Here is a 26,511-nt window from a genome sequence, read left to right as displayed (position 1 = left end):
TCATCATAAGCCAACATGGCGGAGCCTGGCAGGCACGCGACGTTGTTGGCCTTAGGGGCATTAGTGGGAATTTTACTATTATGTGATTTTGTAACGGTTGGCGAAACAGCTAAGGATGTTCCCGTAATGAAGCTGAACAATTTCATGGGACCAAGTCTCCGATTTATGTACTGGTAAGACCTCAAACCCTTCGATGTTTTGATGAACTTTGACAAGGCTAGCTCAAGGCCGCTGGATATCATCCTACCCTTAGCTTATCCCTCGTTTTTAAGAGTCGGCTGTCATGTCAAAGTAAAGCTAGTATAGACTGTTTCTTCTCAAGTCATGTAAGGATTTTGCCATTTGCAGTAGGATATTATTAAGGGGACAAGGATACAACTCTACGGCAGGCCCCTACACTGGACCTAGGCTAGTAGACCGGGCTGTCTTTGGATACCATAGATTGCAACAAGCAATCATCCTAGTTATGGTTCTAAGCTAGTCGCTGGTTAACCAGGTCAGGCGGGTATTGGAGTATGCCCTCGCCAATAGATTTTACAGTTTTATCTTAAGCCAGATTAGCATATCTTGATTGCTTTAGGGTAGAAACAAACTTCAGCTTAACCTAGTTGTATCATAAGTATCCTAGAGTGGGTTATTGCAAATCGGCCATAATCTACCTAAGGTGCAACGGTAAAACTGATGACTAGCCTACTATTACGCATGTCTGTCTTGATAACTACTCGTTTACTTGTAGAATGGGTCACTGTTATTAGTTCTGGACTGTTGGGGATGAATGTAAAAGCATAAAAAAAGACATTAAATATTGTAAACTCAATCAAATGACATGAACATAAACAAAAACACATAAGGCAATAAATATTCTGGTAGGCAACTGGCAGGAACTAGGCCACGGTAGTAGTTTTCAGTTTTACCGATGCAACTGAGAAAGCTACAGATATCACATAGAGAGGCAAGGTTAATAAAGGGTGTTGCATCTCACGGCATGTTTGCTCCCGTACTGTTTGAGTTGCACTGGCTCCTGGTCAGGGCTAGAGTAATGTTCAAGATAAATGACTCGTGAAGCCATCAAGACTGGGTGTCCAAAATATTTGAAAGACTCGATGCATGTAATATAGGTAATGGATGGTGTCAACACAAGAACAGCTGCAGATGGCGTCAATTTATTCAAGCCAAGGTGCATTTGAGTGTAGGCTTTAGAGCCTTTAAATTTGCCACACCAGGATTGCGCAGTAGGCTATGTTTCCACTTGATATATAGAGGTTTGAAAATAGCCTATCAAGTCTTTCAAGAAAAAAAATTAAAGACTTGACTGTTCTGTGAGTTTAATATGTAGTGTGGACATGACAATTAATATGGAGTATGCCATATAAGTTTTAGTGTGTCCACATTATTAATGTATATTTGATGAATTAGTTTGTGGGTCTCACAGAGCACCTTTGTTGGAGTTGAACCTTAGGAAAAAATAGTGGGAATAAATAGAGTTAAAAATATGGTTTTCCAATGTGTGCTTTGAATGTGTCTGACATTCATTTTGTTAGTAAATAAGTAGTTTTGGAGATTAGTCTCTTGCCAACTCCACTCTCTGACGGTGCTTCTACACCAGTGGCGACAGACCAATCAGTAGACCTCGCAGCCAGGTATATCCTAGGCAAGAGGGATGTGGTGGCTGACAAACTTGAGTTGTCGGGGTCAGCTTCTGGTGATAGAGTGGTCCATACAACAGGAGGTAGCGGACAGCCCCTTCCTCCTTTGGGGAAGGCCAGTGATAGATCTGTTCGCAACAAGGTTCAACAGGAAGCTAGAGGTCTTCTGTTCGGTTGTCCCAGACCTCTTCTCCGTGGTGGAGGATGCCTTACAACATCCTTGGGACAACCTGGAGGTTTACGCCTTCCCGCTCTTTTGCTTGATCCATGAAGACTTGAACAGGGTAATGATTTTCTGGAATCTCAGGATGACCCTTGTAGCTCCCTGGTGGCCTCACGCAGAATGGTTCCCCGATCTACTGTGAGCGAGAGGCTTTTCTTGCAGAGCAGCAACAGATATGTCTGGCTACCTCAGAAGATCTTCCTCAGCCAGGTACCAGGGAAAATGGGCCATCTACTGTGACTGGTGTTGTCGAAGGGATATCTCTCCAGTTGGAACTTCTGTTCAGCAAATAGCAGATTTCCCAGTTTTTCTGCCAACAAAGGCTACAGGGCTGCTTTGGGTTTGGTTCTGCACCTAAAAGATTTGGACCTGTCTTCTTGGGAAACCTCAGTGCTACTCCAAAGCTTTGAGTAGTCTTGTTCTCCTTAGAACTTAAACCTCCTAGCTGGGATCTGACTCTGGTGCTAAGTAGTCTCACTTGAACCCCATATGAACCGTTACGGTGGTCATCTGACAGACTTGACCCTTAAAAAGGACTTGTCGCCTCAGACCCGGGGCGTCGAAAACTTTTTGCAAGCACAGGCCAAATCAAGAAAGAAGTGTCCAAGGATACCATCTCTGCTGGCTCAGAGGTTATTAGGACATGCTTATAGCTCTTTTTTGCATAACCTTTGGATTCTAACACAGTCCTTCATTAGCGCTAAGAAGTTATCTATGATAGGATTTTGAAGGCTGGCACTTGGCTTTGTCAAACCACCTTCACATCCTTCTATCTTCGGGACATTGCCACAGATCCTTGGACACTTTTTCCTTGGGTCCAGTGGTGGCTGCTCAACAAGTTGTGTTGCTCATCCAGTGCCCCTGGCAGGAATATCTTACCTATGATGTTGAACATGAAATTGAGAGTGAATGAGATGACTGGTCTTTTTTCCTTTCCCTTTTCCCCTATCTTCTCTACCCACACTGGCAGTGGGGAAGATTGATCCATCATGAGATGGAACTGGTTAGATACAGGTGAGCAAGTGGCCTTTCTGTTTGAGAAAGTTTATTCTTACATTAATATTTTTCTTGCAGAAGCTAGGCCTTCCTCTCTTTGACAAGTGGAGAAAGGAATGATAACAAACAAATTGGTGGCTAACATAGGTTTGTTGTCTGAACATGTATAGCTCTTTAACTCCCACTTAAACAATGTTCCTCCACATTGTGTATTAGCCCAGTAGAGTGACCATTTGGTAAACTTTTTTATCTGACAAGTCAGGGGCATTCATCTCCTTCCTCTACTTTAGCCTAACCAGGAAATGAGACCAGGTATGCTGAACCTCCAGTCAGTTCAAGACTTTCCTTTTCTCCCATGAGAGGTAAGTCTATCCTCATGTTAATACCTAGGTTTGTTCCGCATATGAACAAGTAACAAATTTTAATTAATTTGCATTTTTCATAGCTAACAAACCTACAATCTTAATGTACATTGCTCACCTCTTGCCACCCCTCAAAGTGGTTTCCTGGGCTGGAAGAAATTGATGCGTCGTGGCACTTTGCAAAGGAGGTCAGCTGATGCCTCTCTCATCCGGGATTGGCCAAACCCCAAGGTTACCCAGTACCTGTTGCAACAATTTTATATGTTTTTTACCAGTTTCCAGCTGGCGCTAGAAGATTTTATCCTGGTGTTAAGACCGTAGGGTTGTTAGCTATGAAAAATACAAATTAAATACAATTTGTCATATTACTGGGGACCACAGTCAGGTTTTTGTTGGGGGAAAATGGAAAATGAGTGAAATAGGTGACAAGGGTATGTAACTTAACATATCTGGTAAACTGCAGAAGAATCTGTACACATATATACGATGGTGGACGCTGGCTCTCATAGCTTCTTCCTGCAGGAGACAGATGAGTACCTTGAGACACGATAGAAATTCTGTCAGGTATGTAGGAAGGTTAAGTGTGATGTGCAGACTCATTGCGATGAATGTTCCGATTGGAAGGCACAAGAGATGAAGGATTACATTCATCATCGCAAGTCTTTGGCTAGTAAGGGCAGCAAACGTCGGTCTGATTCTTCATGGACTCAGTTATCTCAGGCTTGCTACAGATCAGTTGATGGATTTAGCTTGAAGTTCAGAGTTAGTCAAACAGATAGAGGATAAGATTGCATAGTATAAAAAAAAAAAATTTAAGAGCTAGTCCTTTTTTTTTTTCAGCATTTCTCAGATAGGGATAGTAGTAGTGTTAGGGATGTCTAACCCTTCTTCCTTTTCAGCTCCCCTGCCTGTTCCAGAACCAGCCCTAACGGGTGCTGAGGGTAATGGCAGAACCGCAACCTTCCTAGTGGGTAGGGTCTGCTGGCCCCCTTGGCACAGAGCAGGCAGTGAAGGATCCCCTCCCCCTAACCCCCTTGTAGTATTAATAAATTCTGATGTTGATAATGTTAGTCAGATCAAGATCTAGGTGTGATAAAGGAGGATAGGTCTGGGGTTAGGTAGTGAGGAGAAGGTAGCTACGGGTGCAGAGTCATCTCTCCAATCGTTTTGGGTTCGAGTGGTTTTTGTGTTCTGGCAAAAGTTTCGCCTTCATCTTTTCAGTCTGGTTCAGTCTCAGGTCAGTGTTTTCAGTTCCTGTGGTGCAAAATCCTTCTGCTCTGGCTCCTAACTCACTTCCGACTGTTTCTGAATCTTCTACTGTAGTTTCCCCTTCTCTGTGTTGTCTAGTCCTCCATCTAGTAAGGCAGATTCTGGTGTGTCCTTTCAGCTTCTAAAAGTAGATTGCGGGACATGCAATTGGATGTGGTGGAATATAAGGCGGGTTTGCTGGGTTTTTTCAAACAGGTACAGACCTATGGTGAGGTTAATTTTTAATGGTTTCTCTTAACACAAAGAGATTGTACACAATAGTGTCCAGAATTCATGTCGATATGTTTCAGATTATCGATTGGGGGACGATTCGTGTACCCTCTGCCCTTCGCTCTAAGTTTTCTGGGCTATTCGTCACTTCATTCTGCTCCCACATTCTTTGTTGCTCTTTTTCAGTCTCCTCTTCGGTCTCTTCTTCTTCGGCCCCAGTCTTTCCTGCGGCTTCCTCATCTTCCGTTTCCCTTCTTCTTTGACTCTTGGCTTTTCCTCTTCTCAGGTAACCTTTTTTCATGTGTCTGCTATTCCTCTGTCTCCCACCTTCCTTCCTAAGCATAATCGGCTTATCTATTGTTTCATCTCCTGCTCCACATTCTCTGCTGCTCCTTTCTTCAGTCTCTCTTCGGCCCTTCTTCTGCTCCGGTCTTCCTGCTGTTTCGCATCTTCCATTTTTCCTCCTTTGACTTTTGGCTTTCCTCTTCTCAGGTAACTTTTCTTACGCATCTGCTATTCTTCTGTCTCCTGCCTTTCCTTCCTCAGTAGAGTCTTCTCCGGTGAGAGGAGCTTCCAGACAGTTGAAAACGCAGTTTTGACAGAATTTGGCCGCAGGCTTTTCATGTTCCATTCTTCCGCATGTGCAACCCTCGCTTATTCTGGCATGTGCGCAACCCCTTGCTTCCGCTTCAGCTGTACTGGGTAGTATCAGGTATTTTCACAGGGTTTGCCTGTCGCTTCCAGTTTGGATTTGCGCTCCGCAGTTTTGGCAGGGCTTGCGGTACCTTCTTTGAGCGGTCCGCGTCTTTCATCGCCTGCATTTTCCTCGGCGGTAACTCCATGTGGTAGCTTCTACCTCTTCTTTCTCCTTCTTCATCTTTCCGTCCTCTGCAAGCGTGTTTCGTTTTGGCTGGTCTTCCTCAGGAGGCTTTAAAGGATTTGGCTACTCTCACTCGTCTTCCTCTTTTGCAATAATGGGAATTGGCTCTGGTTTTCTTGGTTCAGCCTTCTCTTCTTCTCGTGGGTTCAACTATGCTGGATTCAGCTCCGAGCACCATTAGGTGGGTGCTCAGCATTCTGGTTAGGTGGTCCGTCATGACTTTCATCATTGTCCTGGCTTGCTCAGTTCCTCCTCCTTGCTGGTCTTGACCGCTCGACATTGCGAACAGGATTCTATCCGGAGGTGCAGGAGATTCTGGTGACTTTAGAATGTTCTCTTGTTGTGTAACGATTACGGACAGCTGCTTGGTTATGTTACCCGTACCTTAGGCAAGAGCCCTGGACTTCCTATTTTGTCAATTCAGCTCCTTTTTTTTTTTTTTTTTTTTTTTTTTTTTTTTTTATGAGGCCTTTATACCTTTTCGCCAGCTCTGCCTCTTTTCGAGTTGGTTGGTTAGGTTCGGATTGGGTTAGACAGGCTTTAGAGGAAGCGGACGGTAGTTTAGCATTGGTAGTGGCTTCTAATAGAAAGGACTTCTCTTCTCTCTCCGCGTAAGATGATTTATGCAGTTCGAGGTAACCTATCGGCAGGTGTCCGGTTGCCATTCAACGAATCGGGTTGAGGCAATCCGGTCTAGGTTCAGACGCCGCCTCAGCTCGTGGGATTTCTGGAGGGAAGCAGGTGCTTAGAGGGGATGTGTTGCGCAATCAGACTGAGGCTGTTGTGCACTCTCCCTTGGTTGCTGTCAGGTTTTCTGTAATAAGTTCTAAAAGACCGACGGCTATGTCCCTTTGCTTCCGTGGCTGTTGGCAGCCTAATAAATTTATCTCGAGGTGTCAGGCTCACCAGGCGAATGCTTTGGCTTCGTCTACAAAGTTTGGAGCAGGAAAGTCGAGCCTCTGTCTTGGTCATCTTCCCCTCAATATCCGGACATTCATAAGAGGGATTGCTTAGGAACATCTTAGCCTTAGCCAATTCCTTGTTCAAGATGATGACGTGTTAAAAGGACGAACGTTGTTGTTTTTAACTCATCTCCGTGTCAAGTTATGCATCTAAGGGTACAGAGGTTGAAGTATCCAGACTGCACAGTTGATCCTTGCCTCCTCTCTAGAGGAGCTAGTAAGAGCGAGGGAATTCTTATGGAATCTTAACCTATTCAGGTAGGATGATTCTCTTTTCCTTGAGGGCTTTCCCAACCCTAGAGAGGATCCAGTCGGTCCTTCAGCATGTAGAAGGGTTCCTGTTCAACAGGGAATGGCCAGTAACAGCTGGAGAGGCCTCACACGGGAGAGCATCTCTATCTCTTTAATTCCAGGGTGTTGTTCGACGCGCTCTCTTCAGGTATGTCTTAGGAATCACTGAGACTTCCTAACTGAGAACACAGTTCTGTGGGTAGGAGCTACTAAGTTGATCGTCTGTGGTAGTCAGAAGAAGTGCACCTGACAATCGAAGGTCTATCAACTCCCCTCTTCCCAACGTTCATCTGTACACAGATGCCTTAAATCAAGGTTGGGGAACAACCTTGGAGGAAACCCAGGCTTTGGGCCTCTGGGCATGTTCAGGAACGAGAGGAGGCAGTAAATCTTCTGGAAATCAAGGCTGTAAAGGAAGCCCTCAGTTGTTTTCAGTCCGAAAAGCGCACAGCATTGGCTAGGTTTAGCACAGCTGCACTGTCGTGTCGCATCTGAAGAACTTGTGGTGGGAATAGGATCAACAGAACTCAATACTAAAGCACAGAGTCCTGAGAGGGTGTGAAGAATGGAGAGAGTCTCTTCTTCCCCAATTTATATCGGGGAGTCTCAATGTACTGGCCGTTCGCTAAGTCGCTCCCGTCAGGTATTTTGCAGGGAGAGTGGACTTTGGCTTTGGAATTATATGTCAGGTTCTCCGGAAGTGGCCAGCAACTATGCACTTAATCGCGACATGAGATTGGGGTAAACCATCGCCTTCTGGTTTATTTCTCACCGTCGGTGGTCCTCATGTCAATAGCACAGATGCTGACAAGCATAAATTTCTGGAATTCACATGCGGTGGTATATGCTCTCCTCCATATGTCCATCCAATCAGGTGGTCAGAAATTGCGGTGTGTCATACATCGCCTATGACTCTAATAGCTCCCTGCTGGCCCTAAACATGCTTGGCTCCTGAACCCTAGAGTTCTATGGAAGTTCTGATGCCCCCACCAAGTATGTAAAAGTTCTTTCTAAGAAGACCGCATTCTCACCATTATCATCCAAACCCTCGTACCTAGTTGCAGGCTTACTGTGGCGAGAGCAGCCAGGACAGTCCAGACCCCCTAAAGCTGGCTAGACAGCTTTCTTTCAGCTTGAGAAAGTCAGTCCGTGAAGCTGTACTAGGTTCAGCTAGACAAGGTATGTTAGTTGTTGTAAGGAAGGTCATTCCATCTCTAGATCTTCCATAGCAAATAGCTGATTTTCCTTATTCCTTCGAAAGTCAAGGGTCCTTCGTGTTCGGCGATTGCTGCACCACTACCAACGCTAGTGGTACAATTAGTTTCCACCTTCTAAAATCTCTAGTAGTAAGATAATCAATGATTTATTACGCTCTTTAAGATTGAACGCCCTGTCTTGTCGACTTCTGGGCCCTCCGTGGGAATTGTTGAAGTATTTCAAAATTTTTGTTATGCCCCGCCTTTGAACCCATTGAAGCTATAACGTTAAAGACAGTGACTAAGCAGAAGTTGCTTTACGGCTTCAGCTTCAGCTAGGCGGTGGGCGAAGCTTCAGCCAATTTCTAGGTTGGGTTCCTTGGTGCGAAATGATAAGTATTTGTCTTTCCTCCGAATTTGTGGCTTAAGACAGGTCGGAGGCCAAAACTCTGCCTCGCTTCATTTAAAAATTTTATCTGCAAATGTTTGTTACCGCTTTTATCCAGCCGGAGATGCGCATTTATCAAAGGCTGAGAAACCCATCCGTACACTGCCTCCGCGAATCTCCTTCCCGCCCGCTGTTAAAGAATGCACAGCGCTCTTCTGAGGAGACATTTCCCAGGCTTCTCAGGGCATTCTTCTTCTTCGTCTTTCAGGTTTTGTATTACCCTGAGCGCACAGTATTGCCACTTCATCTTCCTTTCTAATGAATTATTCAGTGCCTTCCCATTCTGGAGTATTACTTTGAAGTCCGCCTCAGTGTTTCACGCCTTACCAAGAGACGCTCGATTCGACTCACAGTGAGGTGAAGTCTACTATCTAGGTGCGTTCAGTTAGCTGAGGTGCAGTGGTATTCACTTAATGCAGAGGTCCGAGGTATTTTCTTAGTCCACGTGTAAAAAGGAAGTCTATTACCTAGGGTAATGCTCATTTAGCTGAGGTGTTACAGTATTCACTTAGTGCGTGAGATTCTAGGTTAACAAGATGATAACTTTTCAGTCTTTAGAATTCTTAGCAACAGTGATAGTATAATCATATGGACTTAGGTTTAGTACTTTTTAAGTATCTTAGACTTTGATAGTCTCCCTACGAGAGTCCGAGGGGGTGCTCCAGTAGGTTAGGCTCTTTCGTTGGCGCTGAGATACTTCGTCGCTTGTCGGTCGTCAGGCCTTATCCGCAGCCCTCGTGGCGGGGTCAGCAGCCCGGCACACTGCTCATTTCCCCTTCCACATGCAGGCCCTGAATAGCCACATGGAGTGTTCATTGTACTCCTCCATGCTCCAGAGGTTCTAAAGAACCACTTGGGAGGTCAACGGATCGAGACAGTAATGGACCTGACGTGGCCATCAAAGTACTTCTCCAGCATGTCTCGTCACCAAAAGAAACGTATTCGATAAGATGAGTGTATAACTAACAGATATCTATGGGGAGCAGATCATGAGCTGCCATCTCGCGGTTGTGAAAGAGGGTGTGCTGCTAACTTAGATGGTTCTCCGGAGGGACAGCGTTCTGCACTCTGCCTCATTCTCCTCCACATACATGAGAGGTTCTGAGGAGCCACATGGGAGGTCGACGGATCAGATAAACACCCGACTGGTCGATCAAAGTATCTCCAACATGTCTTTTCACTGAAAGCACTGATTGATATGTGGTGGAGTGTACGACTAAATGGATATCTTATGAGCAGATTGGTTAGCTACCATCTTTGCAGCTGTCAAAGGGGGCATGCAATAGAATTGAGCCCTCCTCCTCTAAATGTTGTTAATCACAATTCAGGTGTTAAGGGTTTGTATTTTGCATTATGAAGTTTGTTCATGAAACTTACCTGGGTCAGATATTATATAGCCGATTCTCCAAGTCCCATTAATTTCAAAACTCACGGCACACGCAGTGACCAGGTGGTTAAGTACCATTCCCGCCGCTGGGAGGTGGTATCAGGAACCATCTCAGTTTTCTATTCAGATTTTTTTGTCGCCGTACTGTCAACATCTGTTTTCAGTACCTCCGTCTTTGGATTTCGTTAACTCGTTATTTTTCACTTAAGTATTCGATTTGACTTTTGGTTTTTATCACGGCTGCATCATGAATGGATTGTGAATTGGCATACGCTTTTGTGGACTGTTTTTTGGATTTGATTTTGATTCCTCATTGAATGATGTCTAGATCTAGTTCTGCTAGCTTCAGAGTATGTTGTTTAATGAGTGTAAGGTGAGTAAGCATCTAAGATCCGTAGATCCTCACTCTGTATGCACGAGGTGAATATTAAATGTTCACAAAAGGGAGTGTGAGACGGCCGGATGCAAGCTGAAGGTGTTTGTTGCTATATCCCGCAAGTTGGAGCGTGATAGGATCTGGAGGTCTTCCTCCAGGAGTGCTAGTAGAGTAAGGATATTTATTCCTCTCCTGTAAACCCGAGCTTCTCGGGGGGAAAGCAATTAGATCCAAATTTAAGACAACAATTTGGGGTGGAAGGTGACATTTCATTTAATTTATTTTTGTCAAGTACTTGCTTCGCAGTACCTTATACTAAAATTGGAACGCGAGCAAATTATAAACACCATCCGTGCTCTGGAATCGAAAGTGATTTCTAAAGTGCAGGAAGTGTTGCGATCCCCTTAGCAGTGGAGGGGCGCCAGATCGGCCAGATAATGCCTCTAGGCCTGGACTCCTTCTGTCGGACTCCCAGGGACTTTGGGAGTGGGCAAGTTGAAAGCCTCAAGAGGGCCACGCGACCCCCACCCCATCTGGCGCCCTTCGCAGACCTGTTGACACTTCCCAGGTTGCCAAGGATCGCAGGCGCACGATCCTGAAGGACTGCTTCTCGTCCTCTCAGATCAGCCCCATAACGCTTCTAGGCCTGGACCTCTTTCGGACTCCCAGGACTCAGGGAATGGACATGTCGAAAGCCGCAAGAGGGTTACGGGGGCTTCCCACCGATCTGGCGTCCCTTCGGCAGGATCTGTTGACGCCAGGTTGCCATGATCGCGTCGCACGCATCCTGAAGGTTTGCTTCTTTCGTCCTCCGAGGCGTCCTCCCGCGGTGCGGGTGGAACTCGAAGGACTTTCGCCGCTTAGGAGAAGTTGCAGAGAAGAGGACGTCACGTCCTTCGGGCGTATTTTCGTCTTTTGAGTGTTTCGACGCTTTTCCATCGGCTGCAGCGTGACGCTCCGCAAGCAGCTATCCTGGACGCTTCTGTAGCTGCTCGTCAGGACGCCCCTCTCGCTGCCGTGCACGACGCTCGGATGGACGCTCGACAGGACGCTCATCAGGACGTCTCTTTGGTTGCTCGTCGTGACTCTTCAGAGCAATCAAAGACCGCCGCTGATCGCCATCGCGGGCGATCGGGTTGCAGCCCGATGCTCCGCGAAGCCGCCATCCTGGACGCCAGAAGCGTTGTTCGACGCCTTCTTGCTACGGCAGGATGCTCGCCAGACGCCATCAGACGCCTTGGTTGTTCAACGTGACGCTTCAGAGCAATCAAAGACGCGGGAATCGGCTCCCGCGCAGGTTGCAATCGCTAGTGTTCTCGCTTCTCCCAAGGACTTGGGAGACTCTACTTCTCTTCTACGGCCCACCAGGTGTTAGCCGGTCTTCTCGGGCGACTTGTTTACACAAGCTCAAACCTCGCTCCTCTCTCTCCTCCTTCGCAGTTAACTTCGGGCCCAAGACAATGCAGAGCGCTGGGTTTGTTAAGATGACTTCTCGCCTCTGGCGCGATCAAGAAGGCCTTCAAGAAGGTTAACACCTGATTGAGCAAAAGAAAGACCCAAGGCAAGATTCTTTACTCCTGCCTCCGTCCAAGCTTTGCGACAAGGCAGGTTTGTGGCACTAGACCGGAGAGGACGTCGGCTCAAGTGTTCCTTCGTCGTCCCAGGGGTCTTTGCTACCTTGGTCGACACGCCTAGAAGGTCCTTCCTATCTGCATCCAAAGTGTCGTGGACTTTGTCGGAGACGGATCTCCATTTGAAGGGACTTTTTCGTCCCATGGAAGTCTTTTATTTCCTGGATTGGTGTTTGGGGACTCTAGACGTTAAGATTAGAAGTTCCTTCTCTATCAGCTTCGAGGGAGCTGTCCAGCGCCTTGATCTGCTTGGACAGGACCGTCAGATGACTGATAAACTGGCTTCCTTCTTTTGTACGGGCTCTTCAAAGAAGAGGCCTTGTACTGCAATCCTTTACCAAGTCAGTCTCCACGAGGGCAGAATTGTTGTTCGGCCTGCTATCGGTAGCCATCTCTGTCTTTGATCAAGGATCTCGCCGCCAGCTTGAAGGAGAAAGCCACTCAAGATCTCTTGGCCCAATCGTCAAACGCCCGGCAGTCCCTTTGTCGTCGTCGTTGGGTCAGACTTCCAGGAAACAGAAGCCCTTTCATAGAGGAGCTTCTTCCTATAGATCCTCTCCCCGAGGAAGAGGTCTTTCCAGAGTATGGAGTCTCTCATTTAAACCTAGGGGCAAAGCATGATCTGCAGCGCTCCAGACACCTGTAGGAGCCAGGGCTTCTTTCTGCTTAAGTGCAGAGCCTGAGAGTGCAGAGCCTGGTCCTCCTAATTATCGAGAGAGGATGCAGATTCCTTCCACACACGCCACATCTGTGCACGTTGTTCAGGATTTGTCGCTCTTCTACTATCAAGAGAAGCAACAGCCCCGAGCAAGAGTAAATGCTCGAGAAAAGTTGTGAGCTGTCCTGAGCTGGACTCTATGGATTCTTTCCTGCCGACCGTTCCTAGTTCCAAGGTCGGAGCGATGGAGACTGTCCTAGATGTCACGACTGAACCGCTTCATGGCGAAGGGGAAGTTCACGATGAGACGCCCTAGTCTGTCAGAGCATTAGACCAGATTATTGTCTCTACTTGGACCTGGTCGTCGCCACGTCCCCATACATCCCCAGTCGAGGAAGTTCCTGAGGTTTGTATCGTATCGCGTTCAATTCAGGAGCTCTTTGCTTTGGGATAAGCACAGCCCCATAATCTTCAATGACCATCATGAAGAATGGCGTAGATGGTTTCACTTAGCGGGTATACGAATCTCGCTTTTTACTTCCGAACGACACTCTTCGGAGCCTCTTCACAGTCAAAATGTCTGAGGACCTGAAATCGACCTTGAAGGACGAAGTCCTCAGGACTTTAGTAATCTTAGACAAGTCCCATCTGATCCGACGCAGTCCATAGTGTTCTGGGATTCAGATGGATCTACAGTGGCTTTTCAAGCTTTTCCGTCCCAGAAAGGCAGCTATGCTTGGTGCGTCCAACTTACCTGGGGAAGGAAACATCTCGTGAGGGAATGGTTGAGTTTGGCTGGGAATCATTTCTCGCTGGAGTAGTTGGTTTCCTGGGAAGACTGCATCTCAGATCTCTCCCAGTTTTTTCTCTCATGAAACTAGATAAAACTAGGAGGGATCTAGCAGGAGTCCCTGAGGATCTTCTCCCATAGTCATGATCTCCTGAGGTGGTGGCTCGCCCTCATAGTTGGCAGAAGAGGTTTTCTACACCTTCTGAGCCCCGATTCAGTGTTGCTTTCCGACATTCAGGGAGGGATGAGGAGCAACACTAGGGGGGAAGGAAGTGTCAGGCACCTGGAGAGGGTAACAGGTGCCCTGGCACATCAATCTCAAAGAGTTTCGGGCGATTCTGCTGGCCCTGCTTTTTCTTCGAGAGCCAAGCTTCAGGTCGAGTGATACCAAACCTTCGCTGGGACAACACCACAGCCCTGGCATACATCAGCAGAACAGGAGGAACCCACCCTGGTCCCTGTTTGTACTGGGTATAGGATTTCCTGCTTTGGGCTGAGCCATAGATCGCATCCCACGAGAGGCCTGTGGCAGTGAGGAGAATGTCCATCAGAGGTCTTCACAGTCGGCAGCTTCATCTTTCTCGCTAATCGAAAAGATCTCTTTCACAGGAGGTGTGTCAGAGCTGTGGAGATTATGAGGAAGTCCCTGGTGGATCTCTTCACGACATCCAGACAAGGAGGCTTCATACTGCCTCCCCGCATTTCAGATCCAGGAGCAGTGAGTGTAGATGCCTCGTCTGGGATTGGAAGGATTGGATCTTTACACCTTTCCTCCCTTCAAGATTCTGGGGAGGTCTATCAGAAACACACCGGAAGGACGCCAATGATGTTGATCGCCTTTGCCTGCGCAGGGGGTGGTTCACAGAGGTCATGGATCTCTTCCCGTGGACTCTCCCGGGAAGAGCCGCTCCCCCTTAGAACCGATCTACCAGACAGCCCTACTGAAAAGGTACCACAAAACCTCCCCGCCTGAGTCTGACTGGGCGTTTCAGACTATCACTCTAAATTGGCGAGCGAGTGGTTTTTCATGAGCAGTGGCAAGGGCTTGACGCTGGGCGACAGGAGACCCCTCCTCCAATTTGGTGTACCAATCTTAGTGGGCCACCTCAGGAAAGGTGCAGAAGCAAGTGATTTTCCTCAACCCGATCTCTGTGCCGCAGATAGCAGACTTCCTTCTTCATCTTGGGGAGAAGGAAAAGCTGGCAGTCTCGACAATTAAAGGACGTTGAAATGTGCTCTCGGCAGTCTTCAGACATAGAGTTTTAGACTTGACCGACAATAAGGATCTTCACGATCTATTGAGGTCCTTTGAGACTTCTAAGGTACCTCATCCGTGGACGCCTTCCTAGAACCTGGATATCGTCCTAGAATTTTTGAAGTCGTTACATTCGGAAGCCTCTTCATTCGCACGCCTGTGAATGTGACAAGGAAGCTGCTTTTTCCTAACTGCTCTGGCGACAAATCTAAGAGAGTTATGAAGTTCAAGCCATCAACAGCACATAGACTTTAGAGGGCATAGGGGCGTCCTATGCCCTCATCCCATGTTTCTCGCCAAGAACGAGAACCCTTCTACCCCTTGGCCCAAGAGTTTTGAGATCAAGGATATAGCAGAAATTCTTGGGCAAGAATAAGAGAGAGTCCTGTGCCCTGTCAGGGCTCTCAATTTCTTCTTAGATAGGACGAAAGGAGGCCGAGACCCGTCGGACAATTTGTGGTGTTCTGTCAAAGGCCGGATTCTTCCATGTCCAAGAATGCTCTTGACATTCTTTAAGAGCAATGCTCAGGAGGCTCATTCACCTGCCAAGACAGCCACATGAGACTCCTGAAAGTCAAGGCTCACTTAGTGAGAGCTATCGCGACTGGTGGCTTCCAGAAGAACATGTCCCTTAGCGATCTTCTGGTACCACCTTCTGGCTAAGTTTATCTCGGCAAGTTCGCTTCACATTTCTTGCGGACGGAAGACTAATATTACCAAAACCGCACCGCCAGACCACGCTTCTCCGGCATGCTTGGGGGCAGAGAGCAATATTCATCCTATCCTTTAGAGGTTAGGAAGTATTTTTTAATCTAGATTTTGTGTTTTTATGGTTATTGGGTTAGCCACCGGAGGTGGACGTCCCAGTCTTTAGCTTATACTAAGTTTATTACCAGATAGGCCTCGGTCAGGTGGTTGGTCGCGTTCTTACCACAGTATGGTCTATGATCTAGTCCCATTGTGGTCACGCCCCTGCGACAGATCATCTAGAACCACCAGCTATATAGGTCACTACCTGCTGGAGACTCTAGTAAAGCAGAAGCAGGATTGGGTGACAGTATCACCAAGTCAGCTATGCTAACAGGTAAGGAACCAAGGGGCGCCAATCGCTCACATATATTTGTTTCCTAAATCCTATTCTCTGTCTCTTCCCACTCCAATGGTGGGGATTCAGCTATATATATATCTGACAGGTTTCATGAACAAATGATATTTAATAATAAAATAAATTTGTTCATACTTACCTGGCAGATATATAATCATAGTGCCCACCCTCCTCCCCTCAGGAGACAGTGGCACCAGAAAATCTGAATAGAAAACGGAATGAGCCCGATACCGCCTCCCAGCGCGGAATGGGTACTAACCACCTGGTCCACCGCGTGTGCCGCGAGTTTTTGAAATTCCGTCGGACTGAGAATACAGCTATATATATCTACCAGGTAAGTATGAACAAATCTTATTTTGTTATTAAAATATCATTTTTCTTAATAAAACTAACATTGTAATACTTACCTGAACACCTGAATGGTTCTCATCCTCCTATCCCCACATCAATTTTGACCTTGAATAAAGCAATTGACGTAAAAATGGGGCATGTCGGAGCACACCTGTGTTAGCATTGCCAACCGTTTGTTATGGTAGCTCAAGTGACAAGATTTTACCTGCAGCATTGGTAATGCTGGATGTTAAAATTCCCACTAGAGTGGGACGGGTAATTGAGAGTTGTTCGGGCTAGTGGGATTAAGGGATAATTCAGGTGTTCAGGTAAGTATTACAATATTAGTTTTATTATGAAAACTTCATGTTGAGCATTTTATTATTATATTTTTTTTATATACCTCAGTAAAAATGTAAGTTTTTATGTGAACAGCATACACAGGTATAGTAACACCCATACATAGATGGTTATGGAAAGAACTGTAATTTTCTCAAATCTATATTCTCACTAAGTTGTAGCCTGTGTAGCTATGTGTTGTACTTACATTTTATCTCTGAGTTTTGAGGTAATTAGTAGAAGATTAGAAGTTAGAGAATTATGCTTCAGTTGTAAAATTTATATTCACTGTAGTACTATTAATCCAAGAATTTTACTTCAGTCCTGGAGGATTTTCATGCAGAGCTACAGCTATGTAGAAGTACCAAATGGCACGCACTGTGGCTGAGCTGTCTCCTTTCTTTGATAGTTCCTTTCGCCAAGAAACTGGTGCTGCCTGTTACAGCAGTTTCACTCCACCTAGTATTTAGAAGCAACTGCTTGACATTGCTCTGGTACTCATTCAACATCAAAAGATCTTCAGATTGTTATCTTCGAAAAGGCAAAAGGTTTTAGCATCTCATGTCCTGGTATCCAGGTCATCCTACGTCACATGTCCAAATCATTCCATTTATCAATCCGTCTTGGTGAAGTTTGAGAAGGAGCTAACTTCAGTCATACCAGTTCATCCAAAACATGACTTTAGGGAAGTTCTTTCTGGTCTTGTAAGGTGATAAGGCTGACGATGATGAAGATCAGCATCCTTCATGCTGTTTGAAAACCACAATGGAAATGCTCAGCAATTCCCCGTGATTCTTAACTTGTCCTCATATCGTCATCCTTATGACACATTTACGCAAGTGCATGTGATTCAGTCAAACCTTTACTTTTTTGAATTGCCTGTAAAGTACATAGTGAGAGTCTAGCCCATACAAGTGTTTTGTTAGATCTATCAGTAGTTGCATCACAACCTGTACACAGTAGTTAGATCTTAACCATTACACTCACTAAGTCATTAGTGTCTTACATTGGATAAATGAGACACCTGCAAAGGTCATACAGGTGACCCCCGTAGGAACTGATGAATCATAATTTGAGTTGTATTTGCATGATATGCCACATTTATGGAGAATGCAGTCAATTAAAAAGTGTTGTTTTTTTTTTTTAAACCACTCCTTACCATCCCTGAAGTGCTCTTAGGCTTATGTAAGATAACCAGATTGATTGGAATTGTTTGTGAACATAAGACATGGGAGCATCTTTTATGTTCTCTTCTTTCCATTTTTCTTAAATACAAATTTTAAAGTTTCCTTTCTCATTCCATACCAGTAGACTCTAGGTTATTGGGTTACTACCACTAATGTGGTTTTTTTTTTTTTTTTTAACTTGAGACTTAGTTTGATCTGTGGAAATTGGCAAAAATGTTGTAAAGTTGTGGTTAGTAACTGTGGTGCAGGTTCTCATTGATGCAAGTGGCAGTGTTCTATAAATATAATTCAGTATTTGTTGATATCATCTGATAATGTTTGTTAAACTTCAAAACAGATTTATGCTGCTGCATGAACTATAAAGGGCATTAGAATTCTTGTCACACCTCGAGCCAGCGAACTTGAGGCATATTTCAGTTCATTGATCACAACAAAATTAGTTAGCATATCATCTATGGATATTATATACGGAAAACATAGTTGGCTTTAAATATGAGTTGGTTTTTGTAAGTAAAAAAAAAAAAAGCTACATTTGTTATTACTGAACTAGTTACTACTTTGTGTAATCGTATGCTTTATCTTTTCCAGTCTTATACAGTAACTGCTAAATGTCTTTTTCTGATGTTAGGTAAATATTTCTGTTATTTAAACCATTTGATCAAACATTGTTCACACAGTTAAAAGGAAATAGGATTTAGAATTCAATATGAATCCCTTACTCATAGTGAAACATGTTTTCATGTATGGCAAAAATACTCTTGACGTTTGTATGTATATTGTTACACAGTTTTTCTTAGAAGGAAGACGTTATTTAGTATGAGTTTTCCTCAGAATTTGATATATTTTTTCTTATGTGACACTGCTGCACAGGCAGTGTGCATGTGCATTGCGGATCGTTTTATAGAATAATTTTCTTTATTTACTGTGCCATAATGGTTGTTGTTTTAGCATCAGCTCATTGTTTGGAATGGATCCCATTTCATAAAACGCAGGCAGCTGCACTCTGTGGTTGTGTGTGTCTCTTTTTATTGCTTTCTTCTGAGAGAGTTTCTAACTTCGCCAAACACCTATCCAGTGATGTGTCTTGCCTGAGTTTTTAAATGTTCCTGAAGTGAGAAGTAACACTGTTATTCAACAGGATTATGACATTTTTCCTGCAGCCTTGTAAGGTGATATTTTTCAAGGAAAACTCACTTACCTTCAATTTACACTTATTTCTTTTTATTAATGAATTAGGACATCTTCCTTCCTCCTTTTAAGACAGTTCTCAGCTGCTGCCTACATTCTGCCCCATCAGAAGGTGTTTCAGTTCTGTGGTGAAATCTGCTTTCTGCTACCCAATTAACTCCAATATTATCATCATAGACCCCGCTCATAGACTTGCTTTGTCTGTAGAGGCTTATGCAAGTGGAGGAAGTTCATGCTTCTTCCAGAATTCTCTGAGTCAGCTCTGTATCAGTGGTCACTTCAAAACACCTTAGGAATAGTGTTTCGGTGTAGTTTTTCAAAATTAGAGGTTACCTCCTGGGCCATGGGCTGTATGAGAGGAGGCAAGAATTACTCTATTAAGAAGTTAAACTCTTGCTGCAACTCTATATCCAAGCCTTGAGGATAAGGAGGAGCATTGTCCAGCACAGGAATTGTTTCTACTCAAAGTATTACTTGACACTGGGGTCAACCACTTCATTCACCCACTTGCTAAAAAATTGCCTGATTACTCAAGCCTTACTGTTAGCCCTCCACATAATATTTAATTTATTTTTCATTACATTTTTATCTTTGTTTTCTAACAGATTTTACTCCAATAACAATGTAGGCTCCTTTTTAAGGTCCCTTACATTTTAACATTTGAAGAAATTGTAGTTTTGGTGTTACAAAACTCCTTAGGCAGATCAGTGATGTAGATACCACTTTCAAATCCTACTATGGCTTACTTTTGAAACTATAATTTTTTCTGTCCACTTGTCTTTTTGGTTTGCTGCTACTACATATCTAGAACTTTCTTAGGTCTCCAGATGACTTGTACCGGAGTCACTAAAAATAACAAAAAAACATGAAACAGTTTAGTGAAGTTGTGCACTGAATCTGAATGATGGCAACAAGCAAATTGAGCACTTTCCCTTTGTTCCAGCTTGGAACAACACACGTGTTGTGCCTAATCCTATGTATGTTTTAGTTGTTTGTATTTGTTCAAAGGCCAAGCAAAATGGACAAAAACTGAGCGATTATATGCTGGGACAAAATGTCAGTAAACTAAATTGAATAAATTAAGAGGTGTCTGAGTACAGTACAGGCAGTCCTCACTTATCAGCAGCATCGGTTAATGGCATTCCGGTTTTACAGCCCTTGGCTAACGATGTCGTTAACCAGATTTTTGGTGATGGTAAGCAATTTTTGGCATCGTTAAGCGGTTTATCGGCGTCGATAAGTGTTTAACAGTACCAGTAAGCAGTTTATTGGTGCTTACGATGTCATAAATATCGTTTATTACCATAATTATTGGTTATTTCTGTTATGGCGCTTGGTTGGGAATGAACCCACCGCGAACTGGGACTGCCTATACTGAGGTTTATATTTATATAAAAACAAAATTATTTCAAGAAAATTATGTAATAAAATATTGCTTGGCCCTTCTCACAATGCTTCTATCGTGTTTGGCAAGCAAAGATGGATGTGTCTTAGAATTTGGAGAGAGGACATAGGGCTTGTTATATAAAGGTGAGTGGAGACAGGTGTCATTTGTGGGAGGGTGCAGATTATCCCCTCTTAATCTGGCAGCACGGGAGGCCAGTGATCACAGCAGGCCACCAGGCTGCTTCTTCAGTTTGTTATAGGTCACTGCTTGGGTCACTTATCATATCAGATAGTAAAGCAGTGCCCTGTAGCTTTTTATCACTTCTTTCTCTAGACATTGTAATTTCCAATTATTTAAGAATGGCAGCAATCTGTGCGGTATTTTGGTGCTATTCAGATAGCAGGAAAAAAAAGCACAGCATTTCATTTTTTTGCTTTCCTCAAGACCTTGAAACAAGGCAAAAGTGGATTCATCTCTGTTGAAGGAAAGCCGATTTCAGTCCTTCTACACGCCGAATGTGCAGTGAGCATTTTGAAGAAAGTGCATATAGAAGAAATTAAAGCTGAACTTCATAAGATGCTTAAGTGGTGTTTAAGATATTTTTGTCACCACAGATTCAGGCAAAGATGTTGAGCTTCCCTATCCCTCCCCTCCAATATCCAAGAAAAGGATGACTGTATTTCAGTGAAGCAGGAAAGCTCTGAACGTCGGGAGCAAGAAGTTTCTCATGGAAATCATTATCTTCTACAAAGCATTTTTGATTATAGTATGTCTAAAAGAGTGTTCACTAACCACAGGAAAAACGAATTGAATGACTTTTGTCAGGGAATCCATTGGAAAATGACCTCTTTATGTCTGCCATGATAAGCGTTTTCCAATGGGTAAAGATGAAGACATAACTGAAGAAGAACCAAGCAACAATTATGTGATTTTGAGGAACAGACGAAAATTATGAAAAAGGTTATGATGAAGAGGGCTTTCGTTATATTGACATTTAGATTCCCACGATATCAGTTTTTGGGGTGTAAGCAGAAAAGTGTGAATGGCATTCAGATTAACATTGTAGAAAGACAGCATGATAAACCAAAACACCAAGTGCTGGAATTTTCTCGGAAATTAAGGAAAATGGAAACATTCATCCACCTAGCAATAGCTTTCAAACAGGAAGGAAGCAGTGCAGTTTTTGGCACGCTATATTGAAAAAGGATTTTGACAAAGAAATCTATTTCTGGGAGCTCGCCCCATGTCACCCGGTGAAATTCCATACTAACATCGAATTTCTAGGTATAAATATTGCTACATAACAGAGAAAATGCTTTCTCAGGAATGCTGGAGTTACTACCCCCAGATCGATCGACTCCATATGGAAGACGCCGGTGTATAACCAAGGGGTGGGCGAAGGAATCACAACCACAGTGCCACACTCGACAGACATCCTTACGTCAAAAATCCCCGGAAGCAGGAGTCGTCTGAGTCTCCCACGCCACCCGCCCCGCCAAGCGGCGTACTCCAGCCACTCACACTATCTCCATTTCTAGCAATATGATTCAGCGTCGCGTTGAAGCATCCTCTTGAAGCCGCATCTGAAGCCCATACTATGACTACTAATCCTAAGTGACATTTCTCTTTAGGTCATTGTATGAAAAGACCCGTTCGCCACTATTACTACAGCCAAATCAGCCTTGAAGAAGGTATTTGTATGGTTTTCAAATTGACCTTACAGATTCATACTTATCAATCCCAGAGCATGCGCCGCTTGAGACCCGTGAACACAGCCGCATTCTGTTACGCGCGGTTCCTCAACGACGTTCTAAGTTAGTCATTATCGACAACTTACAGTGCTCTTACCTGGATCTGTTAAGGAAACCTTGCTTGCGCTAGCCTGGCTTCAGGTGCCAGAATTTTCAGAGCTGTCGGCTCGCTAGAGGTGATGATCAGTTGATTTCCTTCCATCCGAGAAGTCCTTCTCTCCCTGATCAAGGTTCTTAGTTAAAATGAAGACCTCAGGACAGGTGGTCCCCTTTGGAAGGTGGTGCTTCTTCCACAGGACCAGTCCTATGCCCAGTTCATACCTTGAGGTCCTACCTACTTAGAACTCCACAGTGCAAGTCGGGTCCTCTTTTTTATCGGAGAAAGGTGGGAACTTTCTTTGAACGCTATAAGGCAGCAAATCCTATATTTTATTAAACAAGCCAACCCGGATTCAGTCCCCAAGGTTCATGATATCCGGGCGGTAGCTACCTCTACCAATTATTTCCATAACATGGATTTTGCTGAACTTACCAAGTATACAGGATGGAAATCACCTCTAGTGTTTGCCGCTATTTAAAATCACCGAAGCCCTGAAATTTGCTGCAGTGGCTGGGGAGGTCATCCCCACCCAAATAATCCTAATCCTCTTCCTTTCCCCGCCCGCCTGCCTCATTTGTTTCTCTGCCTGCTTTTATGGTTCACCATGCTCACTGCCTTGCTCCTATACTGATGTTACTATTGCCCATATTCGGATTATCTTGGTGATTGTATTTTGATAAAAAGGTGAATTTGGTGTTAGGGCACTGATCTGTTTTTTATTTATGCTCCATGTACCTCAATGATTTTTTTATATCGTAAAGGTCTCTTTTTCCGTAGATTTAAGTTCATGTTTAATTGTCTGTGACTTTATCTTGTTGGGTGTCATTTTCCACCTGTAATTGGTTTATAGTCTGTTTCTGTGCATTGTTCTTAAAGTTAAGATTTGTTGCCCTTACCTGTTATGGGTTGCTTTTGTATAGAGAGTTATGATTATTAAATCTATTTTTCATAGCATGTGTTTTTTGTTCAAATCACCTTGTTTAAAAAAAAAAAAAAATTCCTTTTTTTAGTTTTGCAGTCTTGCATGGTTCTCTGTTAAGAAAGCACGTGTGACAGTCGGTGCTCAGAAAAGGGATTTTGACAAAGGAAAAATCTATTTCTGAGGGAGGCCCCATGTCACCCGGTGACCCTCCCAAGGCCTGGTTTCCCCCCCTTCTTGCACATGCCAAGCCCCGGGGTGGTGCTATCTTAACCTCATGCTGTTATCACATTTTTTGTACGATGTCATGTTTTCCAGAATGAATTTTCTAAATAATAAAATTAAATGTGATAGATCTAAATCCCGCCATTCTCATGTCCCAGATTCACAGCTCACCTATTCGCTGGTTTCACTGTGGAACATGTATATACACATTATTCACGGAAATTCTCCTATTTATGTGTATTTTTGCAGAAAACAGGACCACAAATTACTGTTTTCTATTTCAGAACTTAAATGCACTTTTGTGCAAGCTATCGAAACATTCAAGTATAAGCATTTTTAGAGGGTTTTTTGGTGTTTTGAACTATCAAATTAACAGTTATAAGCATATTTAGAAGGGTTTTAAGTATTCAGATTTTAGCTGTTCATGAGGGATAGTGGTACGTATCCCCGCAAATACCTGGGATCAACCCTTAGTGATATAGTTTAAGTGATGCAAACAGTTTTGTAAAGGAATGTTTGTAATCTCAAAATTTATATACTTTCATGTCCTGTAAACTATTTTTTAGGTTAGTCTTGAAAATAAATGACATAAATAGTCTTGTAAAATGTCTTACTTAAACAAGTAAGAAATGCGCTGAAGTTTCTTCGGTGCAATCGAGTTTCTTGTACAGTGTATAATGTTGTATGAAACTTTCAGCCAAGGTCCGGTAGTGGCCTCAGCCACAGTCCGCTGGTGGTCTCAGCCATGTCCCATGAAACTCTTAGCTGCAGCCCATGAAACTCAGCCACGGTCCTGTGGTGGCCTGTGTTGTTGGTACCTATAGCATTGCCAAAAGTACGACTATGGCTAACTTTAACCTTAAATAAATAGAAACTACTAAGGCTAGAGGGCTGCAATTTGGTATGTTTGATGATTGTAGGGTGGATGATCAACATATCAGTGTCAAACATACATAAAAACAGTAACAAGAGCAAAAGGAAAGGACATCAGCATAGCGTATTTCTGAGTCACCTATATCCCAACAAACTGCCCTCCAGGTGATCTGATTAAATTACCCCAAAACTACCCCCACCACTGAAGTGAATGTACTGTCTCCTTTACCTTGATTATGAGTAGGTTTTGCTGATGCTGAAGCAAATCGTTGTTTGTAAACTTTGTAAAGTAATTAATATGACATATAACAGGTAAATCCTTATTTCACAGCTACTCGTGAGGATACAAGAAGGTGTTTGAGCAGTACGCTCACATACTGCGTGAGAAGTACCCAGACATTTCCATATTTGGAGATAATTATCCTCCTCCTGATTGGAGACTATGGCTTGCGCAGTTTTTGGTAAGTTGAACATTATTTGCTTGCATATAGTTAACATATTTTTTAAATTTTTGTTTTAGATTTTTGTGGATCAGAACAATGACCAATAAGACTAGGTTTTGATTTCTTACAAGTAGATTTTGATATCAAATCGCAAAGTATTATACGCAGTTGTCTTTATTTGAGTTCGGGCTTCTTTATCTCAAGTCTTATTTTTTTATTTTCATGGTACTTAATGTAATTATTTTATCAACAGTCTATTAATTATAATAATATATGAATTATTTAGGTTCTGTTTCACTTGTGTGAATGGTTATAGTACATTGCTTATACCGCTTTTTGATGTGCAGTCTTCAAGATTTTTATTTACATGCAGAATGGTTAATTGAATAATAGTGCTGAGTTTCATCCTTGGCATTTATTCCTCTCTGACTAAGCCAGATTTGTAGTATGCTTATTCTGTCTAGTGCAGTTAGTATTACAGTATATCTGTATTACAGTATATCTTTTTTTTTTTTTTTTTTTTTTTTTTTAGTGTTTTTGGTATTTTATACCGTATATTTCCAATATTGGAAGTCTCACTTTGTTTAATTTTATGTACAAAGATTAGTTTGGTGAGGTTAAGCCTGTTAGGAAGCCAGATTGTGTGGATTAGGCTAGTTTGCTTTATATTGTTTGTACAGTTATCACAGAGTTTATTTCTCCATTGTGTAGCCAAACACTTGGATTTTTGCTTAGTGATGTAAATTTATACTGCAAGGTCATGTGTGTTTTGAACCTTTACCATACATTGTCAACCTTAGAGGGTATAGAAGAAACTTGGAATATAAGGGCTTCATGTCTATTTTCTTTCTTCTGTAGTGAGGTTTAGCCTTGGTTCAAAATGTATTTGCTTCAAGAGGACCAGCTCAACCTAAGGAAATAAAACATCATTGTTCAAATGAAACTGATGCTGCATTCATAGTGTTGATTATTTTGATAAGCAAACTTATCTTTACAGCAAGATATACTGATTGAAGAAATAATGAAACCTGATTGAAATTCTTTTTAAAATGATTTGGGGAATGGTTTGCTATGATTTGTGGTTTTGTACGAAATATTTGAAGATAACATTTGGGAAGGAAAGAAATTTATTTAGGCTATTAGAAGCACTTTGAGGCATAACCACTGCAATGACTTTTAAACTCTCACGATATTGAGTATAATCTGTATGTATAATATCTTGATGCTACGCGAAAATATATGTAGAATAATTAATCTAAGATATATTTGCTTATATTTGTTGATAAAGAAAAATTAATTAGGTATAATTTTCAGTACTTTTTTCATGTTTAGTGGTACTTGTGTCAGGTATTATCTAGTTTGACCAGTTTCTTAAGTTAAGCAAGGAATTTATATCTGTAGAATTGTGTGATTGTCCATCAAAAGTTTTATCTAACATATCTTGGTATTTTGTCATTTTATTTAGATAAAATTTAGATAGTTTTCCAATAAAAGAAAATTGTTTATTTTATAGAGTGGTGCCAAACTCCTAACCATTAATGATACTTCAAACATAAATGCAAGTTTATGGCTGGGACAAGAAGCCCCATCATGGTGGAACTGGTTCACCTCAACAAAAATTTATGGCTGCATGATGATCTTTTTTCCTTTAGTAACGCCATGTTGAAGGCCAGCAGGCTACAGGCAATATGAAATTTCATTTAATGCAGAGTTGAGGATAAGATTGTGCATGTATTAGAGTTGTAAACATTTGCTAAGTATATAGCCTTTGAAGTATACTAGAGGTTCCTTTTCTGGTCTGTATATTAGATTTTTGTAAAATTTGTTAATTACCAGCCAAAAATCTGTATGTAGTATAAGGATTGTTATTAGCTTTTATAAAGTAGTTCTTTGGTGGTGTAGATGATTCAGTTTAACTAAAGAGCTTGGACACTTCATTTTGTATTTTTCCAACTTGCATTGCAGATGTTCCTGTTTGGTCGAAGTTGTGAGACTGGTCAGACTCTTCAATCCAGAACTTCTCCAACCATGATAACATGTAAGGTTTAACCAAAACATAATCGTTGGAGATGTTATAACCTGAG

At 43.0% G+C, this 26,511-nt stretch overlaps 1 long non-coding RNA gene across 1 annotated transcript; it reads left to right on the top strand.

Annotated features, from left to right (window-relative positions):
- LOC136844477 (uncharacterized) lies at positions 1-26,511 on the top strand. Its single transcript, XR_010854896.1, has 4 exons — positions 1-173; positions 24,316-24,445; positions 25,941-26,132; positions 26,393-26,511. It is a non-coding gene; the product is annotated as an uncharacterized lncRNA (long non-coding RNA).

This window comes from Macrobrachium rosenbergii, chromosome 12, assembly GCF_040412425.1.
Source record: "Macrobrachium rosenbergii isolate ZJJX-2024 chromosome 12, ASM4041242v1, whole genome shotgun sequence".
Taxonomy (NCBI): Eukaryota; Metazoa; Arthropoda; class Malacostraca; order Decapoda; family Palaemonidae; genus Macrobrachium; species Macrobrachium rosenbergii.
Note: the sequence above shows the minus strand (reverse complement) of the source record. Positions and strands in the feature narration are given on the sequence as shown.